The following is a 13,110-nucleotide window of genomic DNA, read 5'->3' on the forward strand; positions in this document are numbered from 1 at the left end:
TGTTGATTCCTCTGTGATAAAGATAGTCTGTGTGAGTAAAACCTTTGTTTAAATATAAACTATCACATTACTAATTAATGCTAGTTGTCTGTTAGTTACATTTATTAAAGTGCTCATACTAATGTAAAAAAAGAGTATTTATACCGTAACGTTCAGTCGAAAAAGTCATCTTGTAATCACTATTCCTATCTAGGTCAAAAGAAATAAAATATGTAAAGCGCCCATAAAATTCACTTAAGGCGAAACTTGTAGCGGACTTAAAAATTTATATAGGAAAAGATTGTTCCTAACAAAGAATTTAATATTTTCGCAAATTAGCAATATTTTTCTTAATCATAAACATGCAAATTAATTTAACCTTTCAAATTTCCGAACATATGTGATTACATCAACTTTCCAAATACATCATATGCCCTCAATTTCAACCTCGTACACACGAGATACATTAGCACGGAATAAAAAAGTATGTGTAAAATAGACTCTCGTATCTGGAATCTTAAAGCTAGTCGCAATTTGTATGAATCATTAGCCCCGCTGTTATAATAAAAACCAGCGTTGCAGCTTCTTGATAATATCGCACGCATTGTAAACAACGCGTTCTTCAATAAAAAGTACTGAAACGAGAACTAAACTATCGTAGAATTATGTACCTAGTGTTCAAAGGGCCCCTTATACGTGTTCTGGTATAATCATAAACATAGAAAACGCACAAAAGCCTCTTGGCGTCGCGTCGCGTCGCTGTCAGATAGAGTTGTTGCATTTCTTTTGCTAGACGCGGCTATAGCTGGTGTGGGATGGGGGCGAGGAAGGGGGCTCTGTACTAGCCAGGGAGGGGAGGGGGGCAGCCGCGCGTGCGAGAGAGAGCGTCGCCGCGCCGATCGTTAGCCCTGATCTTCAGCGCGCCACAAACACACAGCCCTGTAGAGAGCGAAATTGCAGCGAGAATGCACCTAGCTGTGTTATTACCGAGACGGCTCTCCTGTAAAACGGCCTTTTTCCTCCGCCCCGCTATAGGAAAACGAACCTAAATATAATGATACTAAGTGCAATATTGCCCGTATGATGAGCGAAACCGGTTATTTACATTGAACAAGCAATTGTGGACGTTGGTAGTTGCGACATAAGTTCCGTTGATGCGATCGTCCGCGGGAACGTTCGAGTCTGTATATTTAGCCCGCATTGCTGGCTCGTTGTGGGTGTATTAGGTCGCTCGCACGCACTGCTGAACTAGTCGGAGGGCTTCCTATTATCGATTTATGTTGCCGTAGGACGGACTCACGCCATGCTTCTTCTACTTTTACTATGGAGTTTTTTCTTCGTTTTCCGCAGCGTCGCTCGATTTCTCTTTCACAGAAAACTTAATACAAGTGAAACCAACGCGGACGATATGTTGCTTTCTCTCGTCTATATCTATACAATTCTATAACTATACAGTTCCAGACGGGTTTCAACAATCACTACATCTATCTACCAGATGTAGCGATTGTTGAATTGTTAAACTTACTACAATATAAAACTGGCGGTTTCGATTGAAATACGCGTGGCAAACGTTTGCTTTATTTTAGTTAATAGGAACTTCACTCAACGATATATTTGGAGTCTAACTGTTATGGCATATTGCTGGGATTGCTATAGTCGCAACGCCCACACGCCCTGACCGCAAACCCTGATCACTTTTAACCGCAACACCAAAACAAAAGGAACAACACTTCGTCTATACCGTATGTGAAAATTTTGTAACTAGATATAAATTCAAAATGCTGCTTTGGATTTGAGCTAGTATCGGCAGCTCTAATAACGAACTATTTCCATTTGTATTATCTATATTAAGTAGGTATTTGTGAAAAAAAAATTAGGCCTACTATTGCTTAAGATTTTTCTTTGGATATTACAAAAACTTAGCAAAAACCCTTTAACTGATTGGGTGTATGTTATTACAGTGATATAATTTCCTGTTGCATTCATTATCACATTACAGTTTTTTATTTACATTAAAAATCGTGAAATCTATTCGTATCCGCGTAACATATGACAATAAAAGTACTAAAAAGAAGAAAAATAAAATCTGCAGCATCGCTTTCCTCCTACAATTTAACAGTAGTTTTATAAACATTTCTAAGAAATTTAAAGAACTTACAGATCACTAAAATAAAAAAACTCGTTGAGCATGGACGAGTCAATAAAGTACTTGACGTAAACTGAGTTACGGAGGCAGGAAACTGTTTATACAACTCACATTTAATCATATTGTAGGTATTTTATAAAAATAAATATTGTTCCGCAACATAGAAATAAAATCTGCTTTGTCTAAACATAATTTCCTCTTTGATTCTCACAGTTGATTGCTGCGCTCTTGACAATCGCTCCTTAATGATCTCCTCCGCTAATAATAAGCCAACAGTCTTCCAACTCCTCATTGTACGACCTTAACCTGCAATTTCAGTTCTTTACAACCATGTTACAAGTCTATATATATACATATGTTTACATTGTTTCTGTGTATATTCGCTTGTATTCAGCTTTACAAAAGAATATTATATTTTACATATTTAAATAGGAATAAGTTTTTGGTGGGACCATAACCTGTCTGATCAAATGAAAAACTCCATACAAATATGAATATTGAAATGGGATCAACCAAATTTAATTCGAAGTTCAGTATAAAACCCCGTCGATATCCACGAGGCACGTTTTCGTTCACCCCGTTCGATAACCAAGTATAGTGAAATGTGAAATGCAATGCTAAATATAGGCCGTCGGGAAGCGAGCCACCTAGTTGAGCGTGGTCAGGGATCACCCCCGCCGCCCCCCAGGACCACCTCCCCCGCTTCCAGGGCCGCAACCCACGCCTGTAGTATGAAATCGCATTACTTATAAAGGAGTATGGACACGGATTATCACAAAACCGCATTAATCCTTTGCTAAGTGGATTTATTACATGGCATACATTTAGAAAATTAGATATAAGATTACATTTATAACTATTATAACATTTTTCAATGAAATCATTATGTTGCTGTAGTTCTTAATGTACCTTAAAATTTTAACCGCAATCTCGAGGAATGAAAGCTGGGTTTAAGTTCATTGGCTGATAACAGCGTCTCTTACATAACGTCTGTGACGCCTGTGCTATCGTTACTAAAACAACATCATAAATAATATTAGATTATCATATTGAAAAATACGGCAGCCCTGGAGTATTACTTATATAAGGGGAAACTGTATACAAGTATATGAGATCGTGCCAGTACAGGGCTATGCATATTTATGCATGCATAAGGTGTAAACAGTATACCGGGCCTCACGTAACGCGTAGCTCTTATATCTATATAAATAAAACTTATTTTGTGTCACGGTGTTTTTGTTGCGGCTGTGGTCGTTTTACTAAGTTAGAAGTACAGTCAGTAGGGAAACCAAATGAATACGTTAGGTTGGGTCAGGGACTATTTAGCTGAATTCGCGGTTTTTTAAAACATATACATATTTTTGTGATAACTGAAAAGAATTTATCTTATTAATACATGCTTCATAATATCGATTTAAACCATAATATGCAAATATTCCTCGAAGCATTATCACCACTTAATATTATCCATGTAGGAAATAAATCACTTACAACATATGCTTACATAGTCACATGTAAAACATAGATATCTATATATGTGTAATCAGATATTTACCATGCCATGCATGATGCAATATGGCCGATCGACTATAATCCTCACCATTATGTCACTTTGACGTTAAACGAAATGTCAATGTCTGCAAATAACTTAGTTATTTTATTGGACGCTTCATTGTCAGAGTTGATGTATTGCCATAATTCAGATTAAGACGTATTGATTTATTTTTAATTATTTAAGGAAGTTATCTCAATAATACATTCAATGTTACATATGTATGTGATAACTACCCACAACTACTTTTAAATATTTTCTATACATTCTTAAATATACTTTTTCTATGTGATTTTAAAATAACTATGATGCACGTTGTCCTATTTTTTCCATATAATATAAAAAATAATATCTTTTGATTTTTGTATCATCCGGAAGTTAGTTTAGAAGATATAATGAGAATAACCAACAATTTACAATACCATAAACTTACTAATGGAATGGTAACAAAACCTGCATCAAAATAATAGTAAGACAAACACTTCAATTGTCCTTGTTTTTCTATAAAATACGTCATAACCAATGATTATGTAACAAATTGTCTAACAATTTCTTCCTTTCAGATTACAACGCCGCCCCGCTGTTCGCCTCGGAAAACGCCTCCAGTGGTAAGTAATTTACAGGTTTTTTCAAACAGACACCTTCGTTGGTATAAGTACAATATTGTATATCTGTAAATTTATTAAATATTCATCTTAATATTTTTATGAGGTGGATAAATGTGTTTCCTTAAAAAAATCCAGCACCTATCTGATTAAACAGATCTGACGATATTTCTAGCGGATCTATACTAAAACCTCATGATTCTCAAGAAATCCTATATTATTAGATTATTACTATATGTAGATGATATGCAAAAAACTGCCATAATGATCCGTAATTATCGTATTTTACACACCTCTTATATATATCAAACGCTCCCATTAAAGCGACTTCATGACAACTTAATAAGCAATCAATAACACTATGGAATGCAATACCTTATTGATAATAGCGTACAAATATTCACTGATTTATAAATTACAATTTTATCCCGTAATTAGCCTAATACGCAAACTGAGTGTCTAACGTCTCAAGTTCAGTTCAGTCTCAAGTTGTTCCTTGCAATGGTTATATTAAACTTAAATCGTTTTTTAATGAGATTTAAGACTTTCGCAAGTATTCATTTAAATCATACTAATATTTTTCGAATTACTACGCGTATTTTATTATTTTAAAAACTACATACTCCCGACGTTTCGGTTACTTTGTAGCAGCCGTGATCACGGGCATCACATCTCGTGTGCCCTCTCGAAAAATATTGGTTCCATTTAAATCTTCTTTGACCTAAACAATATTAGAGATGACAGTAAACTATTGTTTCTATAGTTTTCGTAGAGCGATAAATTGCACGATACTTAACTCGGTTAAAGGTTATTAACCCAAAAAGATATGTTATCAGACCGCCCTAGATACTTCCGTTAAATTGTATTATATATCAATCAAGGTCGTGACAATTTTTATTTAAATAGCAACGTATTGTTTTCAATTTGAACTAGGAGTTATGGACGTCTGTAATGTCAGATCGTGTTAGACAAAACATTAGCATTAAAACGTGACCTCACATGATAGCGAAATGAGACCATAATGTTCAAAAACATCTGTTGTCATTACCAGAAAATTCAAAATTATAATATATAAAGAGATCTAAACATTAAATGATTGAAAGCATGTTAAGCTATGATGAAATTAATGAGTAACCAACGTCTAGATCAATCTATTCACAACGGGAATTTATGTTAACAACCCCTAATGATGACTCCATAAAATTTTACATGGACTAAAACTATGACCAAAATAAATTTGTGCAATTACGATTCAAAGGTTACGTTAATATAATATTTTTGATGATTATAATATTTTATTAGCATCTTTTCAACAATTACACTATGAAGTCATATTTGAGACGTCTAACGCAGTGTGCGTTGGAGAAAATAACCGGCAGTGTTTATGGCATAATTAACATTTTAGACCCGAGTCGGTTATTAAATGAACAGTCGACAGTCACTCAGAGTCGACAGTCAATAACCCCGCCGTAAGCTTTATTTTATAATTATATATACGTGACTTTCTCTCGATTATAAATAGTCTTGCTATGATCACGTTTATCTTGTATTTATATAACTATGACGTCATCGATGTGACGAAGTAACTATATTAATAAAAAAAATATTTTAAATCCTTTGAAATTTTAAAATTTCGCTTCATATTTGGTTAGGTAGAGCGAGAAGCTTGGACAATGTAGGTGAGCGTTTTAACACGTTATACGCGTTATATAGGAGCCCCTTAAACCTACACCTGGGTCCCAGGCACTGTTGTAGCTCCTCTCCCTGCAACGCGATGGACCCGGCACCCGCACGGTGAATCCATGGAATGCTGAGAGGTTTCGTCTCATTTGTATAGAACGTTTCATGTGCTCTTACAAGCTTTATAATTTGTATGAGGATTAAATATTTCTATGAGTCTTCTCATCGAATACTCATTTCTTGATATAAAGATTTTAACTTATAGAAATTAATTCAAAAATATTGCGATACATATTGTCTAAGTAATTTGAATGTATAGCATAAAATATTCTAGAAGATTCGATCTACGTTCTATAAAACTTACATGACTCGGACATATGTGGTAACCCTTATTATGTAATAATAATCCCATATGAAATTCAGATTCAAAAACTGTCCAGGTGTTAAAGGTCAGTTCGAATGTTATTGTAATTGATGCAATCGCAACGATCGTCCCATATGCTCTGAATGATAGGATTTATTTAACACATAAGACATTAAGTATCGTTAGTGACTATTACATACAAATAGTAAGCCAAACAATATATAACATAAATAATATTAATTTAACGAACAACCAACCAAGTGATGTATCATTTTGAGAAATATAAAACAGACTTTGTTCTGGATTTAATAAAGTCAATCGATTCCGTATCGATGTATAGGCACTTAACATTTTCATTTTATTTTTGGATAAGGTTATAAAAAGTCAGCCGAAATAGAATACAACATTGTCCTTTTAGGAACATCGTAAAATTGTCAAATACCAAACTCCAATATAATTAAAACAAAAGTATCGTTCGACCGTTTTTTATTCTCGTTTCATCGATTCTAATAAAAGCGGTCCAATTTATTACAGCGGCGATGCATTCCGATGTTATCTCCAACGAATTAGCGAAACAACTCGCGCGACACGTTCGCATTTCAAGACATTGCGTCGGTGCAATATTGCGTTTGGAAACTACATATGCATAATATATTTATACATCGCCAAAGTATATATAACTAGTAATTTAATAATAATTTATAATCTGAACACGTAATTTTATTCAAAGATTGCCAAAACTATTACCTTATAAATAGAATATTCTATGAAATTAAACATTCATTATTCCGATACACAACGTTCTTCTTTGTTTCCGTAATGTCGAATAGTTTTTTACATTAAACTGACATTATTAATACGTTGATTTTTAATACATCATAATCGCATTTGTAATGGAATTAAGATAAATTATGAGCATGCAATCTATACAAAACACAACGTAACTTAGGCTACAAAAACAATTATTTAATGTGTGTGCTATCAAAGGCTATGGCCTTATTTACTACAGTATTTTAATTGTGCAGTAGGTACTTTAATAATACACTAATTTATTATAGAGATTAATATTAAACCTCATTCGTGAAACGTGACAAGACATAATGGCTGACAGACAGGCGGGCCCATTGTCCGGTGTCGATGCGTGAAAACTAACAACAAAAGGTTATTTACCTCCCATGAGATAATACGTGTTTTTTTAATATTAACTTCGTTGGTATGACCTATTCTTAAGAACGGTAAGGCTATACATATATATATTTATTTTCTATGTCACAAGTAAAATAATATTTCATGAATGAGATTTTAAAATAACAAGATGTGTTCACATACTAATAATATGTTGAAATTATAACTAAAAGTAGAGTATACATTTTCTAGAATAAAACATTTTGCGTAAAACCTAAAAGAGAAAAATTCGAGGTTAGGATAGGTCGTGCTTATGTATCCTGGATGCTAGAAATTGAAAGCGGATCCAGTTCAAGAGCGCTAGGCGTGACGTGGCTTAGTAGTATCAAGGCACTGAACAATTTCCCGGGAGTAAGGCGAAATAGCTCCTTTGATGTCGACCTTATTTAAAATTATAAAAGAGTTATTTATATCATAGGATTAAACAAAGAAAAAACAGTAATCTGAATTATATACAATCATAATCATTACTACACTGTACTACCCTTTAGGATTTTTCTGGGAATAAAGTATTTGATACTGTCGATGTGACATAACAATGAAAAAAAAAACCGACTTAAAGATAAGTTCATCAAATTTTACTCCCAACGGATTTAGAGGTTTTCGTGATATAAGAAATTGAGAAAAATTTTAATGCTGGAAATATTTAAGATACGATCGAAGGAATCGAAAATTTCTTAAGCTAAACCTGAAATTATATCATTATATTTTTGTTATTCAACGACTTATTATCCTTTAGAAATACAAAGCTCATTTTCTCCAGCGACGCGACGCTCCGTAAATATAATTTTTGTAAAATAAAAAATGTTGACAGCTAAAAATAGCATTCATTTCACTTTTAGTGGTTTTCGTTTTCCCTTGGTAGTTATTATTTATTTTGACACGTTAAACGCCTTTTGTATTATCATAGCTATTAAATTCAATAAATAAGTACGATAATATCAGCTTCGTTTTCGTTCGTGTTCGATCAAAGTGGAGTAAGTGCAGTTCATGGCGTGAATATGAAAATATCCTTTAATTATAATGCTTCTGGATATGGTTGTTATTAATAACAATAAAGTTATCCCACTACATACAATTACTCAGTCTCATCTGATAGTTGAATCTATATTTATACTTAAAATAACTTAATGAGAGTTTTAAGACAAATAATCTTTGTTAAATTTTTCTTTTATTGTTACTTTAGATTTCGTCGTCGTCATCGTTTATATGTAATAGAATATGTATAGACAATGACCTACGTCTCGGTTCGTAAGGTCGTAGGTCATGGATGGGTCACCTCTGTACACCTACAGACGTGATCCCCCAACATTTTTGTGAGGTTCATCCCGGTATGTATATTATGTAATGTTACAGCAATTCGTCCCAGCCCAGCGTATATCGATTGTAGCTCGGATGTAGGTTACAGGCTGGGTCAAAGGTCACGGGTAGGTCAGCCCCATTCTGTAAACGTGTCATGCTCTTCACACACTTCTTTACTATCCAAATTTCATAATTATATATGTTATTCAATACAATACAAGAACCATTTACAAAGGAATTGAGGTATAAAATGTATATTTTGTTTATATGACAGCGATTCTTATTTAAAATATATTTGTAACCTTAGCATTGCTGTTAAAATTTAAACTATTTTTAATACATTTGTCATCTACAGGGGTTGAAGACAATACTAACACTACGCAGATTTTGATCCTTACTATATACAGTGACTAAAAATATAATTATTAAAAATCATTAATACAATATTAGAAATGATGCCATACTAAAAATAAAACTCCTAGCTTGAAAGCTGAAATTACATTAAACTACAATGTTATTTGTCAGTAAAATTGTATATAAAATACATTGTTGACTAGTTTTTATGATATTCCATTATTTAATAGTTGGCAGTTTTATTTAGAATATATTTACCGCTCGTTAAAATACTTTCTCACAATTCGATGAGGTATTAAACTGGTTATAATCTACCGTTTTTCCTTCTGTACTAGCAGTTTAGTACATTTTGCTTGTTAGGTTTATTTCACATGCTTCGGAGCTTCTTCAATTATTGATACATACAAATGACACGTAAATTATATTATATATGTTAGTGTTATTAACATACATAACATTAAATTTCATGACATTCATTCATATTTTGGGACAATTTAATTATAATGTTTTATATATTTTTCTATTTTTATCAATTATTTTTAACGATTCTTTACAGATTTGAACGTAGCGTAAATTTTTTTTTCAATGAAGATATTTATCTGAACTATTTATATCTTTAACATAACTCCAATGTTATCATAAGTGTTCGATCGCAGTTCAATATTTTATGCACAACGTTATAACGGTGTCTGGAAATTATAACCCTACAAATAGCAACCGCGTATTAGTTTACCAACGGATAGGGCTTCTTTTAAAGCGGACCGACTAGCCAGCTAGTTACGACCTTTGCACTCAAACAGAATATAAGAAACGAGGAATAAATTTAAACTGGTAGAGTGAATCGAAACAGCGCCGGTACTTTCTCACGCTTTACACAAAGCCAATTTTCTTCAGTAACAAAAATAACAGGAATTCAGAAAGATGCTATGAAGTTAATTTCAAGTTTAAATAAAGCTCTTTAAAAATATGTCTGTTAAAACAATGTTTTATGAAAAATATACCGAATGGTTGAGTATATAATTTCAAAGAATGAAACGTAACAAACCTCTATTTTAGGTAGTGCTAATTCGGTAACCATATCAGGTTTGATAGAAAATTTAACAAACGGTTTATAACCGTCTAACAGACAAAGACGGAAACCCTTTGTATGAAATATAAAGCGCTCAAGTTTATTATTACGTACAATTTATTTATTCATCAGCATATAGGACATAAAATTTAATCATATTCAGTTTCGAACAATGAAGTACACACTTTGCAGGGAACGTCAATATTTTATCAATGGAATAAAAAACGTCAATTATGTTGTGGTTTCAGTTCTACTTTTAGTGTTATACCAAATATTTTAAACGTTTGATTAATGCCCGACTAACCTGCATAGCCGCTTCGTGCTGTCTTATACCCTTGTAGGCGCAGCCGAGCCGAATGAGGGCGTCGGATCGATAGTCCAACTCCAGACACAACACTCCTCACCGCCAGCCGGGGCCTCGCAAACAAACACTATACCTATACGTGTTTATGAACGTTTCATGCCAATGATTATGAACGCGATCTTAAGAAACGTTGCTTAAATGAGACAGTAACAAACGTTTTTACTAGAAATAACGTATATTATGGCAATATTGTAATGAAAATCGATCTATTCAATTGATATATTTACTTGATAAATAAATTGATTGCTTTCGTTACTGACAACTTGTTTTAATTCACCAATACAACATACCACACGCTTAGATATCTTTAAGATGAATAATGAATTTATTAGGTACTAAGAGCATCTCAAATATCATTCATTTATTTCCCAGATTGCATTAATTGAAGTCTTCTGTTTTTCGTTTATTTTGGGTCCTTATCAGATTCTCGATTCAAAATTAGCCTGAGAGTATCGGTTACAAAAAACTTACAGGATTATTTAAATTTAGGAATTCTTGCAATAAAAGAAGTGTCTTTTAAAACACAAAAAATTATAAGTTGCGACTGAAAAATATATAATATACAAGTATTTATTTAAAAAATTTATTGTTTGAGTTACATAGTTGTAAACATCGTTATATATATTTTTCAATCATTTAATATAAACAATGAATTTCCAAAGACGATTTGACAAGTACTATAACATAAAATACACTCAAATCTATTAACACAAATCACAATAAAGGTAAAACATCTTTACGACTACAATACATAATGATACATGATATGCACCTTCCACTGAAGACACGAGTCCATTTTATATTCCAGTAATAATATTACTTTTCCTTTGTTCCTTTAATATTTATTGCTTTATCGTTCTATTTGCTTTAATACTCAAATACGTTGAGTAGATATCGCTACAACTTCCTTACAATAAAAGCTATGAATTTTGCCTTAAGCGACAGAATTATTTTATGATTCAATTCAAAAATTTAAATTGTAAAGAGCCTGATTTTATATTTGTTGTCTCGCTTTGTTTGTTATGAAAATTTACAATGCCACGGATATATATAGAGTTGTTTATCGACGTTGATATTATTTTGTCTTATACCTGAAATTATTTATAAACTCAACCGAAAGTCTAATCTAATGATCATCTTGTATATGTGCTGTATGTAAAATCTACATGATCGATATGAACAGGTACGTGTATATACAAGTTGCTTTTTAAATTAGAATTGTGCTAGTTAAGTCACACGGTGCGGAAAATTTGCTCCCCGCTTCAACATTTCGTAATAATAGAGTACATCAGCCAGATAAGGGAATGCACTGGTGTTGGATATTGCAGATTCGTATGCAAAATTCAAGTCGTAAAGATGACGTGAAGTCAAAAACGAGTGAGCTAGTGAATACTAAATTCCGAATCGCGGAGCGCTCGTGAGCCAACACGTATTGTGAAGTTTTTTTTTTAAATTGACGATAGTTTTGTTTCCCGAACAAAACAACTAGAGCAGCCGCAAAAAAATTATATATATTTTTTAATTTTCCATTCATTTCGCCATATAGAATATAATTTTCGTCTCGAACAACTTCCTCCGTAATCAACTTCGCTCCGTCTATTAAAGAACAACAGGTAAATATTTTCTTCATAACAATATAATTTCTGTATTTTCGATTTCAACATTGTTATTCGCCGTGAGTGATATATTTCTACTATCTTAAGCCGCCACATCAGCGTGGGCCACAATGTACTATGTTGGATCAGTAATTAAATTTCTACATAACAAATGCACCTCGGAGTAGGCGGTAATTTACGATCCCTATAAAAGATACAAAGGACACCATCAAGATATGCTGCTGCAATTAACGGCAACTGCAGATTTAGTGTGTGAGTAATCCTTTACTCATTATTTTTATGAGATTTTTTAATGGAACGTGCATATAACGCCCACTGCTTGGTATCTTGCAACCAAATCATTGTACTGTTTTGATTTGAACAACAAATTGAGTCTTTTTATTATTTGGCGTAACTTAACCGTTTTATATTTTTACGTTTATCGTTCAGCAATTTGTTTTCGATAAAATGTGAATAGGATTATATTGGAATGTACGACAATGGAACTATATTATGCACGCTCGTACAAACAAACATAGAACATGAAATAATAATAAAACTATTATGCATGCTGTGAAAGTTACGCTTCACTGTTCAAGTAATACAAGAATTTCTGACATTGAAACTACAAAGTTCTTACGACTTTCATCTCGCTTGAATTGTTTTATTTTCATATTATTACATGAATTTATAATATTATTCTGTTTGAATTTTTCTTTAAACTTATATGACGAATCTCGTAGCACTAGATGTTGAACTTTTAAGGAATTGTTACTAAACCAATAGTTCGAGGCATAGTTTCTTTTAATTCGTGACATTGATATGATCAGTTTTTAAACGTGTCACTTCTTATGTGAGATCTTTCGCAATCAATTGACTTCGTGTCAGGCGAGTTGCTTTTTAAGACTTTATGAT

The 13,110-nt window shown here is 32.8% G+C and overlaps 1 protein-coding gene across 4 annotated transcripts in view; it reads left to right on the forward strand.

Moving 5' to 3' along the window:
• LOC116767336 (ecdysone receptor) overlaps positions 1-13,110 on the forward strand; it is a 113,749-nt gene that overhangs the window by 35,848 nt on the left and 64,791 nt on the right. For all 4 annotated transcript variants that reach the window (XM_032657610.2, XM_061527313.1, XM_061527314.1 and 1 more), the window contains one exon: positions 4,241-4,285. The gene's annotated coding sequence lies outside the window, so the exon portion shown is untranslated. The remainder of the gene's footprint in view (positions 1-4,240; positions 4,286-13,110) is intronic.

Source organism: Danaus plexippus (genome assembly GCF_018135715.1).
Source record: "Danaus plexippus chromosome 9 unlocalized genomic scaffold, MEX_DaPlex mxdp_24, whole genome shotgun sequence".
NCBI classification, from domain to species: Eukaryota; Metazoa; Arthropoda; class Insecta; order Lepidoptera; family Nymphalidae; genus Danaus; species Danaus plexippus.